At 39.3% G+C, this 18,474-nt stretch overlaps 1 protein-coding gene across 2 annotated transcripts in view; it reads left to right on the top strand.

Annotated features, from left to right (window-relative positions):
• ROR2 (receptor tyrosine kinase like orphan receptor 2) overlaps positions 1–18,474 on the top strand; it is a 224,794-nt gene that overhangs the window by 94,714 nt on the left and 111,606 nt on the right. The window contains exon 1 of one of the 2 annotated variants that reach the window (XM_030567107.1): positions 14,899–14,933. The exons of the other annotated variant lie outside the window; for it this stretch is intronic. The gene's annotated coding sequence lies outside the window, so the exon portion shown is untranslated. Of the gene's footprint in view, positions 1–14,898; positions 14,934–18,474 lie in introns of those variants that run through there. 2 annotated transcript variants of the gene reach the window in all.

Here is an 18,474-nt window from a genome sequence, read left to right as displayed (position 1 = left end):
TTTAAATAGAACTTTTAGGTAAACCTTTGGGCTGCATCTAATGGGTCACGTCTGTATGAAATATAGGATTGAGGAACAGTTTTATTTAACTCTGAAATCACTTTTCAGTTTTGAAAATTACCTTTTGTGAAAATGGCTCATTTAAAAAAAATAACATAAACAAAACATATCTTTATATTTCCAGAGAGTTCTACTGTTTTGATAGATGTGGCTGTGAGGTTATATAATGCTGGTATTTTGACTAACCCGTAAGCCTTGAAAATATTTTTTGTATTGTTTTAAAAATAAATGTAAATGCAGTCATGTACAGTCTGCATTACTTTTTGTTGGACTATAAACTTAATCTGTTAAATCTACTTGGTTTTAGAGAATGAGTATGTTGATATAAATAATGCTATTCATTGTCTTGTTTTTTTTACTTGAGACTAACAGCCCTGCCTAGCAAATTCTTAGTATTCAGATGGCTTTTTCAGTGACTTACACTAGACTGTATTTGTCTTGGCTAATGTGGGCAATATTGTTTACCTCTGAGCCGCACATAGTAGTCACTGAGCTAAAAACATAGGAAATGTGGTTAAAAACACCCCTCCTCCCATACACTTTTAATTATGGTAACACTTGTGAATAGAAAGATATACTCTAAAACAGATAATTTTGGAAGGGAAGATTTGAGCTATGGAAAAACACCTTGTAAATCCTGATTCTTAACTGAATAATAAAATAATTGAAGAATAGATATTATTTGAGTCTCTTCTGAGTTAGAAATATTGAATAATTTTTTTAATTCATTGAAGTGGCTGAGAGATGTGTTGTGGAACTCATTTTGCTCTTTCCATCCCAGATAATTTTGGTAGATTAGAAAGGAACTGTATCCACACATCATGAATGAGATTCCAAAAGCTAGATCAGGATTTCTGCAGCTGATTTGAGAGCTAGCACTTCTTGAGGATGATGGTTGCAAAGCACTGTCCTGTTACATGAAATAGAATATTTTCCTATGGACTGAGAAGAGTTAGACAGTTACTTTCACAGAGCTGAAAACTCTTAAAGCCAGAGGCTTAAAAGACAGAGATGCATAACATCTGCACACATTTTAACAGTATTTTCCTTGATGAGATGTATTTTTAAAATCTCCTCCTCTTTTTAAAATAAATGCTTATTCATAATTTTTAACATGGGCCTGAAGAGATTTATGCATTGCTTGACTCTGTTTGCAGGGAAAGGAAAGTGAATAAAGAAGTATAAATAAGGCATTGGCTAGAACAACAGTGTTTTTGTATTTGGGCCAAAATATGAATACATCCCCAAATGCTCATCTCCTACTTAAATTTGCAGGACATGGACTTCTGGCATAAATTATGTTTGAAATTTGGATGAAGATCTAGTAACCATGATCTACACATTTAGCAACCTAACGACTGGACTACTGAAACTTCCTGTGTCAGTCAAAGCCAGTCCAAAAACTCCATATATGGTACAGCACACTACAGCCCACACCTTGAAGGTGGAGAATGGTGCACACTACTGGCTCCTCATTTCCTTCTAGTTGTGGTGTTAATCTTCAAAGCTCATATTGTTCTTGTACCATGCTGTCTCAGGGACCGCCTCATCAGCTGAAAATTCCCTCATCAGGGATGGGTGATGTATAACTGCTTAGGGCTCAGCATTAACTGTGGGTCCTAGATTTTTGAACACCCTGCTGGCAGGTATCAGAATGAACTTACAGCTGCCTGTTTTTATAGCTGACCTTCAATAAGAGACAGAAACCAAAAGCTCATTTAAACTGCTAGGGTAGAAAAAGTAGAATTCAAATCTTGTTATGCTTATCTTTACATTGTATATAATGCTAGATACTGGAGACTGATATCCCACAATTAACTAAGACAGATGTCCATATAAAGCAGAAAAGCATTGTGAGTACTTTTAGTATGCTAGTTTGGAACGGAAGGGTTGTAACTCCTCCTATTTTCAAACAGGCAGCAGTACCACTGATCACCACCAAACATACTTTGGTACCACAGGGTCTGTTTTGTCCTGCTCTTACACTTCCTCTACAATTGTTCTGCCTTATGAGAGAGTCACAGTAACTTGACCTCCTAATTGTTGAATTGCTGTTTTTCTTTCTCCCTCTCAAATGTCAGACTCTGCACACAGAAAAGAAAGAAAACGTCTGGAATGTAGGCAACACCATCAGCCTACAATTGCGGGGTCAATTTGTGCTAATTGCACCAAGGCAGCTGTTACCCTAAGGGGGAAAGAAGTCTGGTATCTCAGTCAGAGGCCATGTAGAATGGGAGCTTACTTGTTTTCTTAGGAACTTTATCAAAATACAGCCATGGAACCTGTAGCACAAAAGGAGTGAGATAAAGCTAATTCACCCCCTGGATCAAAGGCGGTGAAGCCTTTACGATCGCATTTCATCCTAAATTGGCAGCATTTTTATATTTAGGTCTGTATTGTCTGACTAACTCACCTGGCACCATAGTGTTCACCTTGAACATAATTCAGCAGAGCCTTGCAACAAGCAGAAGCATATTTTTATGGCATTCTTGCTTGGTTTTCCTTAATATTCTTTCATCTTTGGCTGGCTGAGAGATGGCACCATTCCTCTCAAATATCCATCATGCCTTTATACTTTGAGGGTAGGCCATTGTGGTGTGCTTTGCCTAGTATTAGCCTTTAATATTGCTTCAGTTAGTGTAAAATATGGTTTTCACTTTTGAGGCAAAACAGACAGAAGAAGAGCTATTACACCTGTTCTATTGATTCTTCACTGGCTGCCAGAGCACTTCAGGGTGGATCTGAAGATGCTGTTAAATACAGTCCTTACTGATCCAGGCGCCAGTTATGTCATCTGTTTTCAGAAGCAAGGCGCTGGATTTTTGTCCCAAAGATGAAACTTGCAGAAACAGAAGGCAGGGTACTCTCAAAGACAGGCTCTTGAACCTGTCCATTTTTCAGCACAAGGTGTAAGAGTCCTCGTTGTTCAGGCTTTCCACTAACTGCAGAATATAGAACCTCCTGAGATTTTCTTTATCTGCCGTCATGTATACTCTAAGTGAGGCTGGGTCATCTCCTGCAAGGGTAAAGGAAATGTTTTCTACGTTGGAGTAAAAGTTTGGTACTGTTCTGACCTTTATATAGTGCAATGAGGTACTACAGTGATAGAAGTTTTATAAATACTTCGTGGCAATAGCAGTTCTATTCTTTCTTGTTTTCTATCAGATCAACTGTTCCTTTCCCTGTATCTCTGTATCAGAGGTAGTAAGACATATGCTTTCTTGTCTTGAGGAGAGAGGTGAAAGAGAGAGAGTCCTAAATCTTTATCTAATATGTTTGAGGCATTTCAAAGCAGTCATCTTGGCTGGTTATTCCATCCATCATCCAAAACAATTATAATACTATCACAAATTGCAGAAACATCACAATCCTTCAATTATTGTATTTCTTTTCCAATGGGCAACAATATTAAGTATGCACACATCAGAAGGAGAATATTTTAGCCATCATCTTACTTTCATTTGTTACTTAAATTTACAAGCAAAAGGAAATATGATGATGATGATACAAAATCGGTGAAGATAATAACGAACTAATTTATATTTTATGGAGCAAAATATGCATTTGTCCTTATAAAAATGACATTTTAAATTTCTTACAGGAGGAGGAAGAGAGATGTGAAATGCACATGTTGGATATTGAGGGCCTGGTTGGACATTGTATGAAGTCTGAGGGCACAAGATACTTCCAACTACTGGGTGGTTTTGCATAATTCAATGTTTCCATCTCCCGTAACTTTATTATAAATCTTATGATACTTGGGTTTGGATTTGGTTTTTTTTGGGTGGGGGTGGGTGGGGAGCAGATTTGTGAATTTCTGACTTGAATCTCCCACATTGCTCTGATCCAAAATAGCAACCATCTCCCATTCCTGTCATGGGACGAAAGCCACAGACTTCCCTTAGCAAGATGGCCTCTGTCACTTTAACAATTGCAATGAAGTGCCACCAGCAAAGATGGGTTGTTGTTTCCAAAGAGGCTGAAGCCAAGCTGTCCTCAGAGAAGAGGGTGACCCCTTAGTCACTGTACGTGTCAGACAGGTCAAGAGAATGTGGAACAGGTGTTGGAATTGGACTGTGGGGAAGAGGATGTGTTAGGGACTTGGGGAATATGGCATGATAGAAAGGGAGAATATGATGAGTAGGAGACTGTAAGGTGAAAAGGAGGGTAATTTAGGGGGTGCATGTGGGACAAGAGTTTGGGAGGGGAGTATATAGGGAGGATATGCATGGCGCAACTGTCTTTCCTGGCTAGGTAGTGTTAGATAAGTGAGGGATACTCTCCATACCCCAGGGGCAAAAGTGGATGAGTAGAATTCTTTTTAATCACTGAACAGAGGGGTAACATTTTTGTGTATTTAAGGATGATATTTCTACTCTGAGGGGTGATAGCACACCAGTAGGGAATCAATGGCTTCCCTCAACACATGAGAATTCAAAACACAGGTAAGAACTCTGGGTATGTCTACATTATAATAAAATACGTGCGGCTATAGACAAGGTCAGCTGACTTAGGCTTGTGAGGCTAGGGCTGCAGGCCTACAAAATTGCAGTGTAGAAGCTCAGACTCGAGTTCTAGCCTAAGCCCTGGGACCTTGCAGGACCTACACTGAAATCCCATAGCCCCAGCCCTGTGAGCCCAAGACAGTTGGCATGGGCAGCCTTGGTGGTTCGGTTGCAGTGTAGATATGCCCTATGTGACTTATTATTTTTAAATCTTGTGACTTAGAGTCCCTCCAACTCAATATTTTTGAATATTTTGTGTTGGTGTGGATGATTCAAGTCCTTGCATTCTCATCTGCCAAAGAGATGAGATACAACGTAAGCAGATGTCAAACCTTCTAACAACATGGTGCAATGGAAGTATTCTACCTGTGTTCTCAGGGGCTTCAGAATGCATTGTGACTTCATGAAGCACAATCCCTCCCAGAGCTTCATCTCCAATGTGATTTATATCATAAATACACAGCTGAGCGTTAATTATGCTGTTGATCAGCATATATATTTTATTGAAGCAGTGGGATAGCTGCTTCTTATGCCTCTTGATTTTTTTTTAAGATCTTGGTTTTGTTAGCAGTTTCTTTGGTCTAGAGCAGTGCTTCTCAAAGCCGGTCCGCTGCTTCTTCAGGCAAAGCCCCTGGCGGTCCGGGCTAGTTTGTTTACCTGCTGCGTCCACAGGTTCGGCCGATTGTGGCTCCCACTGGCTGCGGTTTGCCACTCTAGGCCGATGGGGGCTGCAGGAAGGGCGGCCAGCACATCCCTTGGCCCACGCCACTTCCCACAGCCCCCATTGGCCTGGAGTGGTGAACCGCGGCCAGTGGGAGCCGCGATCGGCCAAACCTGCGGACGTGGCAGATAAACAAACTGGTTGGGACCACCAGGGGCTTTCCCTGAACAAGCGGCAGCCCGACTTTGAGAAGCACTGCTCTAGAGTGTATGGGAACATAGTGAGCTTACCCTTTAAACAGCGCTGATTGATTCATCAATAAAAAACAAAAACAAAACAGTACTTCATATGATACTGGTTATAACTGATTCTTCCTCTTTAGAGGTAAAACTGTCGTGTCCACTTAAGCCAGACCCTTCTTGAGTGGATTGAGGAAGTAAATATCTTGTTCAGATCTGTCTACCACATTATTGGAAAGAAGGTCACAAATTAGAGAAAGTTGAGAAAAAGTCAACGAAAATGATCAGGGGATGGAGATATGGAATTATGAAGAAAGGTTGAAAGGGCTAAATGTGAATAGCTTGGCTAAATTATGACTACATGGAGAGAGACTTACATTTACAAATATTTGGAGGGTTTATACAGAGATATAGTGGTACACGGGCAGAATATAATCAGGAATAATAATGGGATGAAACTAAGACAACATTTTTTCAATTTCTCTGTCAATATATTTTGCTCTCAGGAACTGTTTCTCGAGGGATGTGTTGGGAGTCCATTACTTAAGACTTGCAGAACTAGACTGGGTAAAACACTAGAAAATATACTTTTGATTGGCAGGGAGAAAAGTAGGTGATCTATTGTATATTTTAACATCTGTTAGCACTTCTGAATCATACGTGCAAAATATTGTTCATGACTAATAAATTTTGAATAAAAAATGCAAAATGAATGTAGATATTAGGCTCTCTGCACAGTCATATTATTGGCCATACTTATTTCTTTATCTGCCTGCTGGTTCCTTCATATGGCAAACTTTCCTTAACTATAATCAACTGTAAATGAGATACTGTGCTGGATTCCAGTGAAGCCATAGGCTTGTAAACTCTGGAAAGCCATTGAATCAGAGGTCACTATATTGTAACAACATCAAGCTACGCCATCTGTTTATAAAGGGAAACATTCTGTATAAACAGAGATGATGGTGATCTGAAAATACTGAGTGTTCAGTGGCAGAAATTTCCAACTAATTTCCTACACAGTGATGAAAAGGCTTATAACTTTATTATTATTATTTTTTAAGTGGATGAAGTATATAAAGTGAAACCCTCCATTGGACCCACATTGCAGTTGTTCATCCTCTGTATGTAGTACAATGGTGATGAGTTTTGATAAATCGGGAGTGTAAATTGCTGACAGTTTTTCCCCTGATATCTCTAACATGTAATAGTGCCTATAAAGAAGCTATTGCAAAGCTTACGCTCTTTAATTATCTTTTTATTTTTTCAAAGGGATGTTGTAAAGGTAAAACATAAAATTTCATGTTTATTATAAGTAACCCAATTTTTAAAATGTTCTCTCAAAAACAAGATTTGTAACTACTGCCTCACTAATGGTACTGGGAAATGAACAGTCTACTCACGACAAAGGCAGGGAGCTGAGTTACTTTGCCTTTATGACCCTTCATGTTTTTTATTCCTCCACTCTGCTCACAATAACAAAGTGGACAGGCACGGGGAGCGTGAAGTGTGCAAGAAGGCTGGCTTATGAGACATATCTAGTTTTCATTTGTAGCTGTTTTTAAATAGACAACTGTAAATATCGATCATATCCATTACCATAGAATAGTACAAACTCCCCTAATGTTGTTGTTGTTCTACTCAGGTTTGTTTTTCTTGCACTTCTAATAGTGCTAATGATTAGAGATGCCTGAGGAGGTGGTATTTGGATGTGGGCTAATCTTCACCTGGTGTTTGGGTTCAAGCCCGAATCCTGGCTGTGATGTGGGTCTGGCTTCAATCATGCCAAATTCCTGGGAACGGTTTATCCGAGCATTTCATCCCCAAATGGTAAGAATATGAGATCGGATTACCTTGTGAGATTGTTGGCATCTGAATCAGTACTGGAAAATTCCATCCCATCTGGTTTTTGGATATAACCTAGATTGGTCTCCCATTTCCTCCAAGAAACTGCAGGGGTTCAGATTTTTGGTTCCGTTTTTTGACCCATCTGTATTAAATATATAATAAAATACATTAATTACACTCAAACTATATATTTTTGATTTTTTGTTTTTGTTGACCAGATATGAAATTTCAGTATAGAGTAATTTTCTTTTACACAGACATGTACGTCATCAAGAGATGGCATAAATTTTTTTGTCCTTACCTCTGTCCTGCCCATTTTCATCCTTTACCAGTATTATCTACTTCTCTTGTTCTTTTCTTAATTTAGGGCCTGATTCTGCAACTCTGATAACGAGTAGCATTTACTCCGATTAATCCCACTGATGGGAACTCAGTATAATTGTCTTTTGCAGAATCAGCCTCCTGCCTGTATGCTTTTTGGAACTTGAATTGTTCTGTAAAACGTCATGTATCTCAGTTGTATTATATAAATAATAATCTGCTTTCGTTGAGAGTATGTTTCTGAATCCAGCTCTTAATAAACTGATGTTATATGCTAACAGAGAAAACATAATTTGTGACAACTAAATACAAATTTTAAAATCAGTGGTGAAAATAAGGTCCACTTCAGGGATACTTTCTCCTTTTGTTCTTGGAGGCAGTTGGAGTATTTTTGTATCTTACCTATTCTCTGCCTAATCAACAAACTTACTGTATATAATACAATAAAATGAAGGAGGAAATATTACTTTTAATCTCAACTGTACAGTGTTTGCTTTCCCTAGTTCCATATTTTTCTAAATTATTGCTGATTTTACTAGTAAATGTAATTGGAGAGTTCCACTGTTGAATGAAGTCATTCTTGTAATATAGAATTGTACCCAAGTTAACTGCTGCTGCTCTTGACTGTAGCCACTGATGCTTGCTGTTGACTGAGCTGGATTGCCTCTGTTTGGGATGCATTGAGCAGTCACCAGACAGTGTAGCAATAGGATGACCTAAAGAAGAGAAAATGGCTTGTAATCATGTGTGGGGCAAAGTATGTTCTTGTGTGTGTTTAGGCATTCTTTTTACCCATTGTAATGAAAATACTATGCAGGAAACAGAATCACCAAATCAGATGAGACTCCGGGCACAGGTGCCAAATTTGGGTTTTTAATTTTGTTTCTTAAAGCTTGAGTAGCTGCCCTCACATTTAAAAAGGTGTTTGGAAATTCTTGTAGTTGGGTGGCTGATACATTACTAACCATTCTAAGACTCTTCCTGGGATATAATGCAACTTGAATCTGCAGTCTAATTATTATATCCTGTTGTGCTTCTTGGTTTAAATGCTACAGTTTAAATTTCAGTCAGTAACTCAGATAGGCTTTCAAAATTTGAACATTGTTTACAGTGTAACACTTAAATCTTGTATATTTCCTCTTTATTTGCTTATCCACCTCTTGAATTTTGCACTCTCCATGAGAGTAATTAAGCATACAATCCCATTAATGACCTGAGTTAACATCTGTGTTTATTGATCTATCTCAAGATGATATTACAACACCTGGACTGTTTGACTTCTATTCTTATCACAACATCTGATTATTACTGAATACAGTGATGACATGTTAACATCTGAGTTATCTTGTGATATAAAAGCAATAAAATGGATGTCATGTCTCGATATATTGTGAGGTAACTCAGAAGGTAATGCATGTCACCAGTATACATCAATTTACAAACTATCCTATGCTTTCCTCTATATCTATGATAATCAGAATCCTAAAAGTTTCAGCTTCTGTGCATTAAGACCTTGTTGAAATGGATAAAAACAGATGTGAGTTTTCAAAAAATTCACTATACTTTTCAAGGCGTCTGTTTGTCATCAGCTTCTGAGAGCTGCACAAGTCCATCTGTGGTCCTTATGATTTATAGCATCACCGATTTTTGCAGAGGAAAGCAGATGAATCCTTCCATTTAATTTTCTCAGTGAGATTATACACGTGCAGGAGCCTACTGTTTGGCTGTGATGTTATTAACCATACTAAAGTTGTGTCTTGGTTGTCCAAAAAAATAACTTTCTGGAAAACGGACTTCAGCAACCTCTCTCTTTGTGCCGAAGTAGTTCACTAGCTAATTGCAAACACATGGGAGTATTTACAAAGAGCAGGTCACTGTGCTCAAAAAGTGACTGATCATATGTTCTGGTTCAGTGTGTATGTATGACAGCCCTTTGCAGTCCTGTTCCATGTCAGCACAAGTCTGGTTCATCAGTTAGTGACAAAGAACAGTTGCTCTGTAGGCACTAAGCACCCCAAAATATTTCAACAATAAAAGACTGTTTAAGGTAACAGATTTTGAAAATTAGTTACTCTATTGATCAATGATAGGAGTTGGTTGGCCTTTAACTAACTTCCATCATTCACTCATAGCCTGTCTTTGCGAAGTTGAAGAGAGCTTGAAAATTTCCAGTTTTCCATTCTCCTTATCTCTCCATTTATGTAAGCTCTTTCTCAAAAGTAACTGTGGCAATACAAATGCCAGCTTCTCAATAGCAGAGCCTGGACGTAAAAGCTTTTAAACCTCAGAAGTTCGATCCCTCTTCATCCTTTTTTTCCCCCCTTCTTTGTCTTCATCGTCGTCGTCTTCTCTGTGCTCTTCTAAAAGGTTCCTTTGTAGTATAAGCAGTCTATAAGGAGAAAAGACTATGTCAAGGTTCTAATTTTTGCCATTCAAATATTAGTTTGTGTTGTGCAGGGACCTGTCCTTTTTATGTTAAATGGCTATCATATTGCAGGTCTATAATAATAAGTCTTTTATGTATGTTTTTAAATACCTGTAATTTTAATGGTGATCTGATCAAGTTCTGAGTAATGCAACCATGCAGGTTGTTGCTAAACATTTCTTTCCCTATTATTTTCACTTGTTTTTGGACAAACCAATGTTCAGAGGATCATTTTGGATACGTGTGCAAAATTTTGGATATTTACCTAATCAGTCCTTTGGGATGTACAGAACTTGTTATCTTGCTTAATTTGACACTCCTGCTGCCAAGTCTTGCCATCACCACAAAGTGCAGAGGTGCATCAAAGTGATCGATTAATAATAGCAATAGGATTGTGGAGCAGGAGCTCCAATTTTGTTTGGGTTGTGGTTGGTATTTACTTTACCCTAAAGCTGATAAACTGGAATGTTTTGGCTATTACTGAAATTTCTTCTGAGTCTGTATACCTCCATATTGTCAGTGAGCCATACCTACAGCGAAAGAGACTCTCTTATGGTAGTCAAAAACGGTTCTTGCACTGCTAATGTGTTTTAATTTAGTGCAAGAAAACCTAGAAGTGAGAATTTTAGAAGGGACAAGCCCCTTGAACACAAACTTTGTGTACCTAAAGTGGGTGACTTTTAGAACTTCTGATTTAATTCTGTTAAATGTCTTAAGAATTGGAAATTGAATTTTTCCAGTTCATTTTATAAGCCCAATTCTGCAACCACTCTAAACCTGTAACTCCCGTTGAAGTCAAATGGAGTTCTGTTTGCGTAGTGGCTGCAGGTTTGGGCCTCAAATTATGATTTAAAATATCAATAGCTCTGGAAAGCTGGTCATTTCAGTGCTGATATGAACCTCTGAGGTTCAGAGAAGTTAAATTTTTACACCGACTCCCATGCACCTGGTCTGTAAGTCTGCCTGTTCTTCGGTAATACCTTGAGGTTTCTAAGATACAAATTATTTTGCCAGAACTTTCTAAACTATTTTCTTTGGTAGGATAGATCTCTGGGATCTTTTGTGTTTGGCTGCAAGCTTGATGTCGATTAAATTTCACCTCTTCCCTCCCCGTGATCATCAGATTTAAAATGTACAATCTGTTGTTTGTTTTTTTGTTGACCTGTGAAATTTGTTTTTCTATTACTGTGGGTGTACTGGAAGGGACAATAGGTTGCTCAAATTGATAGAATATTTTTACAGTGATAGAAATTTGTTTAAACTAATTAAAAATGGACTGAGATTAACGTATAAGTAATTGGAGTGTACGGGCTTAATGTGGCAGCTTTGCCTGGAATAGTTAGGTGAGCACATATGTGAGTAGAATAGTTATGTGAGTACCTAATAATTTAAAGGTGTTTTCTTGTAAATATTAAGTAACTTGCTTACATATCTCATTTTTGCTATTGAGGTTTGATGCAAATAGGGGGACCAGATCACAAGAGTGAAATATCAGGACACAGTGGGTGAGGATGCAGGAGAGGAGCCATAGCTGCCCAGCACCCCACACAGAATCCCCCACTTGCTAGTTTTCTAATACATACACATTTCTCCTCCCAGTGCCCTTCCCCACAACTCCACCACCACAACTAAAAGCCCCATGCAGACCCCCCCCAGTGCCCTGACACACACAGATCTTCCCCACTGCCCAGCTCCCTCCACACCCTCACAGCCCAGCACCCTCCCAGACACTCACTCCATCACACCCTGTCCCCTTCCCTGGCCACACTCACCAGCCCTGCTGAGAGGTCTCTGGCTCCTAGGGTCAGAGTGGCGAGGGGGGTCTCCAGACTCTCCATGTGCTGCACCCGCCATAAGCGTGAGCTCCCATTGGCCGGGAAAAGCACCAGTGGGAGCTGCTGGAGTTGCAGAGCGGGACTTGCAGGCGGGAGCAGCCCACAGAGCTCCCACCCCTCCCCCTGCCCCAACTCTAAGAGACAGAGAGACCTGCCGGGGTGTGAGGTAGGGAGTCTAGCGGTGCTTACCTGGAGCATCTTCCGGGAAGCATCTAGCAGGTCTCTCTGGCTCCTAGGGTAGGTTTGGGTTGGGGGTGCGTATGTGGAGGGCTCTCTGCCCTCTGCTGGCACCTGCAAGCCCCACCCCTGCAGCTCCGATTGAGCAGGAGGGAGCCGGTGCAGCACGCAGAGACTCCCTCCAACTCTGTGCCTAGGGGCGGCACTGCAGGCTCCTGACGGTGGGCAGGACCGGGAGCTGCGCCTCCCGGAAGCACCACCAGCCCTGGGACTTCAGGTGTGTGCGATGAGAGGCTCCCAATATTGCGACAAAGGGCATCCCAACCGATGTGTGGTCGGGACGCAGGACAAATGTCTTAAAATCGGGAGTGTCCCAATAATATCAGGACGTCTGGTCACCCTACATGCAAAGTCCATTGAAGTCACTGGAAAGGTTCCCAGTGACTTCAGTGGGCTTTGCATCAGACTGTTGCTTTGCATAAATAGTATATTGGAATTTGTATTGACCTAACAGATCTACAGGGTTTTTATTATGGTGTTGGCAGTGGAGACTTCATAAATGATTGCAAATAAGCTGGGACTGAACCAATATTCCAAAAACCTTTTGTCTTTATTTTGCCTTCCAGTCTTGGATACATAAACATAAAACGATTAAGCAAATCAGTCGCATTATATAGACAGAAAAATAAATAACCTACAAGAAGATGGGTCATAAAGAGACAAAACAACAGAAGCCTGGGGCTATATGTGCATATTCCTCAATGCACTGCAAACATACTAGAGCAGTAGATTATATATTAAACCTTAAGAAAATGAAGAAGAGGAAAAACCTGGACAATTGCAGAGCACTAATGCTCTGGGATTGAGATGACCTATCTGTCTGAAAAAGCATGGATCTTTGTTGCATCTGGTAAGAGAGATTCCAATTCACCCTGCCAAATGCCTTCTCTATATTCAGAACCATTCAGTAACATAATAGTCTGACTTCCTCCTCCTATGGGTGTATGTGTAGATAGCATCCTACCTTCAATGGTCCAAAATAGTACAGATTACAATAGCGCTATTAGTTTCACTACTGTAAACTATAAACAGTATATATATTGTACACTATACTGTATATATTTACAGTAGTGAAATTGTACCACATTATTGTAATCTGTACTATTTTGGACCATTTAAGATAGAATGCTCTGTCGTCTTTTTTTTTAAAATAATAGAGGGATAACTAGATATGCCCATATTACAATCCACTTGACTATTATTAATTATCATTATCAGTTTAATTATTAGTATTCTGTTAGTACCTACAGTGTGCACTGTTACGCACAGGAACACGCAGTCCCTGCACAGAAGATCTTAAAATCGTATCTCTACTGTCTGCCGATATTCCTTTGATTTTACTGTTCTGCACTAGATTTCTCTGTTCTTTTATAAATAATATGGTTTAGATTAAAAAAATACAGAAACAAAAATGGATTAGTTTGAACCCTTCAGAATGAAAAAAACTGAAATTTTGTGAAACTAATTTTTTGGTTTTTTTAGACCACATCTTGCTGTTATAATCCCACCTAACAAATTGGGTGGGAAGGGATGTTCATTGCTTTGTGAAATTCCTCCCTTTTCTTATCATGAGGCCTTATGAGCTACAGTGTACCTGGAAAAGAAATTACAAAATATTCTGCTTTGTTTTGAGTTTTAAAGCTCATTAAAATGGGTTAGAAAATATTTATTGGAGCCCCAGTTACCTATATTTAGGGCCCTACCAAATTTACGGTTGTGAAAAACACGTCATGGACTGTGAAATCTGGTCTTCCCCCTGAAATCTGGTCCTTTGTATACTTTTACCCTATGCTGTCCAGATTTAACAGGAGAGACAGGTGTTTCTCAAACTGGAGATTTACCCAAAAAGGGGTTACGGGAGCGTAGGTGGTGGTGGTGGTGTTGCAGGGTTATTGTAGGGGGGTTGTGGCATTGCCACCCTTACTTCTGCACTACCGGAGCCCCGGGGCCTTTAAATCTTGAAAGGCCTCGTCTCTTCTGGTTGAGGCCCCGCCTCTTCCGGTTGAGGCCATGCCTGCTCAGGACTCTGGCATACTGGTAAGTCCTTTAAGTTACTTTTACCACTAGTTTAGAGCTCAAAGTTCAGTGATATGTCACTTTACAATTCACTAATTTACAGTTATGTGACACAGATCTGAATAATTAGGGGCATTAATAGTAAAACATGTAAAACTTAGTTACATTATGTTGACATTCTTGGGGAAAAAAGTCAAACTTTAAGTGTGACCACGAAAATTATGATTCTTTAAGTTGTCACAAGCAGAATTGATTTAGGTTGGCAGAAACTACAAAACAATTATGTATTTTAGAACAGCAAGGAGTGAAGTGAACCCAATTGTTGGCCCTAGAGAAAAGGAAATGATTCTAAAAATTGCATAATTCACAAAAGTTCATTCTCTGCCGCCCTCCCCAACCCCGTTTCATGTTGTTTTCTGGAACAGCCATAAAGAAAGAATTGAAACTAAATTGTTAACCTTTACAAAACTGGCTAATCCCCAGGTCTACTGGGAGGTGGCTGTTTTTCTAGGTGCTATTGTGTGCTGCGCCAGGGAGGTTTTGGATACTCCCAGCCTCTCTTTCACCTCACTTCTCTGCAGTGTTGATGTCTCCTGCTGCTCCCTTCCTTTTTTATCTGGGAAGGGGGAGGGGCGAAGGCATGTTACAGTAGAATGTCAAGATTGAGGCAGGGAAGACTCTGTCATTGAGTCTACAGCATAAAAGAGCAGGGTCAGCAACGCATGGAGGTTCTGCTTTCTGGGGTAGTCTGTGGAGGTGTTTAGTACTTGATATGAGGCAAGGGAGGTGAGTGTTTCTGTTTTACTCAAAGGAGAACAGGAGGGAACAGCTATGCTGGAAGGAGAGATGCTGATGATGGTTATTGCATCCTTAGTGTGTCAAGATTTATTGGAATTCTCCAGGATGTTTAGATGATATTTTGTAAGCAAGGTAATGTCTGTCTGTCTGTTTTGATGTGGTGGGAAAAACAAACGACTGCTTCGATTTTCCTTGTTTTAAGTAATTGCTTTCCATTGTCTTGCACTTTTCATTGCAAATGGGATTATGCACAGTAACTCTTTTTGGAACAGAAGATAAATTCCTAATAATGATATGAAGTTATGCATTCCGTTAATTCTTTTCTAACTCAGTTCCTTTAAAGCTTCTTCCCCTCCCAGTCCCCATGATTGAAACCGCAAATTTAATTATATCTTTGTTTTTGAGGCATCTTCAGTGGTGTGAAGTGGACAGGAACTAAGAAAGCTGGTTTAATAGCATGCCTAGTAGGGCGGTCTCTCTTCATGTGACTCTACAGAGCTATGTTGACATTTCCTCTGAATTTGAGGGGTGAAAATGTTTGCCCAAGTGCATGCTAGTTTAGCAGGTTTGTGTGTCTTCCGCCTACTTTCAAAGCTGGTATAGCATAAGGTTCCCAATGTTTTGTTAGGCCTTTAGGAAACACAGGAAAACGTGTGAACCCATGACTAAAGATTGTTTCTATGAGTTTCCATAATTGTAGACATTTAAAAAAAGTAAATTAACATAATAAATTGAGAATAATGAAATTTGTTGGCTAAATTACTATTCTCACTTGGATTAATTACCTGTTAGAAGACCTATTACCTATTTTAAATATTTATTTTAAAAATCTTAATGAAAGTTTTTTGAAAATTGTTTAGACATGAAGGTTAACATGTTATACCCTATCAGATTCTAACTGATGGGCATTTCTTGAGATTTAGAAATGATTAATCAGAATTCAGGTAATTCTGCTCACTAGAATTCTGTCACAAACATAACTTAATACTTTTTTACTGCAAACAAATTAGTTTCCTGTTGACTATTTTTTAAAAAAGGTATGGCATTTAAATTCATAATGCTGAACAAACCTTATTACTAAGATTTATCTCTTTATGCATAAATGAGTTTGGCCTGAAATTGAGTTAATTCCCTGTATTTTTCTTAATTGAAAGAATTAACAAACTGGCATAAAGTTTTTAGAAATGGAAATCTATCTCTTAGGACCAGACTTTCAAAAGTATTTGGCACCCAGCAGCTCCTTCTGTTCTCAGTGGGAGCTCTGGGGTGATGAGTTCTATTGAAAATCTGTCTTTGAGTTTTTAATCTGTATTTTGAAACACGCTTCAATTGGCAGGATATTGTAGAGATTTTTCTCTTGAGATTAATCACTATTTAAAAAGAGAGAGAGAATCTCTGTTTATCAAGTTAGAAAAATGTAATTACTAAACTTGTTTGGGGTCTTTTGGCCAGTTCTGAATACTTTAATAGTACTCCTGTACTGAGGTCTTCTGGAGTGTGAGACCTACCAGGGTACACTCTAGACTAATGAGCAGCTGTGTCACTCCTGTCCTGCAACTGTGGGTGCCTTAATGCCTTGCTGTAGTAGCCCCCACCTGGGCTGATCACAAACAGCCTGCCAGCATGCATGCCACACCCTGAATGTCTGTGTGTAACTGCAGCCTGCCAGCCACACGCAGGTTATAGTCTGGCTCTCACCAGCCTTGGTTATACTGCAGGGAAAACCCAACACACACCTCAGTCCCAGTTTTCCCCCAGAAATGTATGTCCTGTGCTGCCCAGGCCTCTCCTGGAAAGCTGAAAATATTTTAAGTTCATTATTCCTTTAAGGCAGTGGTTCCCAAACTGGGGTTCACGAAATGTTACAGGGGAATTCCCTAACGACGGACAGAGCTGTCCCTAGGGACTGCGGACAGCACGGGGCCAGCAGCCCAGAGCCCCTGGATTTCCAAGAACTAAGCAGATCAAAGCAAGCATATCTATCACACTGAGGAGATTTAAACTTCAAGACTCCTTATAAGAAATGGAAAGGGAGGTGGATATTTTTTGCTGTTTTTAAAATTAAATAGGCAGCTAGTATTTAAAATTATTATGAAGAACCAGTGTAAGCTTTGTTGTAACATGCGTTGTTTGCTTGGATTGCTCAAGACCTGAATGCTTGTGTAGGAGGAACTCTGAGTTGGCTTCTTAAATACCTTCATGCTGTTTCACATCTGATACTCCTTGATGAAACATAGGAGCCTTGTCGTATAACAGGCTTATTCAAAGTGATACAAGCTATGAAAGTGAGATCTTGGAAGAGTATTGCCGTTTTCATAATGTAATAAAAATACTGTAATGATAAATAGTAATTAATAATAGTGTGTAATAAGCATGTCATATAAAATTTGTTTTTATTTCCAAGATCACTGCTTTTATAATTTATACTCAGGTAAAGGAGAAAATCCTTGGAAATATTCATTTTTAGGAGGGGGTTCACAAAACTTGACATTTTAGTGAAAGGGGTTCATATGTTGATAAAGTTTGGGAACCGCTGCTTTAAGGGAACAATATGCCAGTGTATTATTTCAGATAGTTATTCAGGTGCTTCAATTTAAACACACTGGATGACATAAAACAGTAAAAACAAGTTTATTAACTACAATGAGAGATTTTAAGTGAATACAGGTAACGAGGCATAAAAATCAGAAATGGTTACAAGAAAAATAAAGATAAGATCTTTACTATTACCCAGCTTAATAACTATATCAGATTCAAGCAAAGTTTTCCAGCAGCCTTACAGATCAAACCTTGTTAGTCAGGACCCCTCCCCCAGAGTCCAACGAATGCTTCCTTTGTCACTTCAGGTGCAGTGAATGCAGGGGGTGGGGGGGAGACTTCCCCTTCTTTTTATAGTCCTGTCCCCTCTTTGAGAAGCGTTTCCAACTGGGAGCAAGACGGTCTGTGTGGAAGGGAACTCTGTGTTTCTTTGCTGAGATGCAGATTTTTTTTTTTTTACCTCTGCCCCATTTCCTACCAAAGAATAGCCACTTAGCATGTAATGATCCGTCAGCCTTATTTATGCCTGGTTGAGGTGTCAGCTTACCCTTTTTCTCTGAGGAACTGGTTTGGCCACTCCCCAGACTTCTCTGGAAAACATATTTTTAGTCATATCATCACTTGGTTTATAACTTCACATATAATGCTGCTACATGCAGTTTCCATTATATTATTGAGCAGAGGATTGAGTTTTTAAATGATACCTCACAAGACAGACCTTGTACGAACATTATTACAATAATATGGAATATGGGTATAGTCTGTCACAGAGTGCTATTCCATTCTCCACTGAGATGAAACAACACATTGGACCCATACTTTGTTCCCTAGCTTGCTTTTGTGTATACTTCTTTATTTCATTAATTGCTGATCTCTTCTTTACTACCACTTCTCCTCCCCAAAGCATTTTGAAAATCAATGCAAGTTAAACTGGTGCAACTATCGTGTGTAGAAGTGGCTTTACTTAACTGTGGTAAATTAAGCTGATGTA

This window comes from Gopherus evgoodei, chromosome 6 (genome assembly GCF_007399415.2).
Source record: "Gopherus evgoodei ecotype Sinaloan lineage chromosome 6, rGopEvg1_v1.p, whole genome shotgun sequence".
NCBI classification, from domain to species: domain Eukaryota; kingdom Metazoa; phylum Chordata; order Testudines; family Testudinidae; genus Gopherus; species Gopherus evgoodei.
This window is presented reverse-complemented; position numbering and strand designations above follow the sequence as displayed.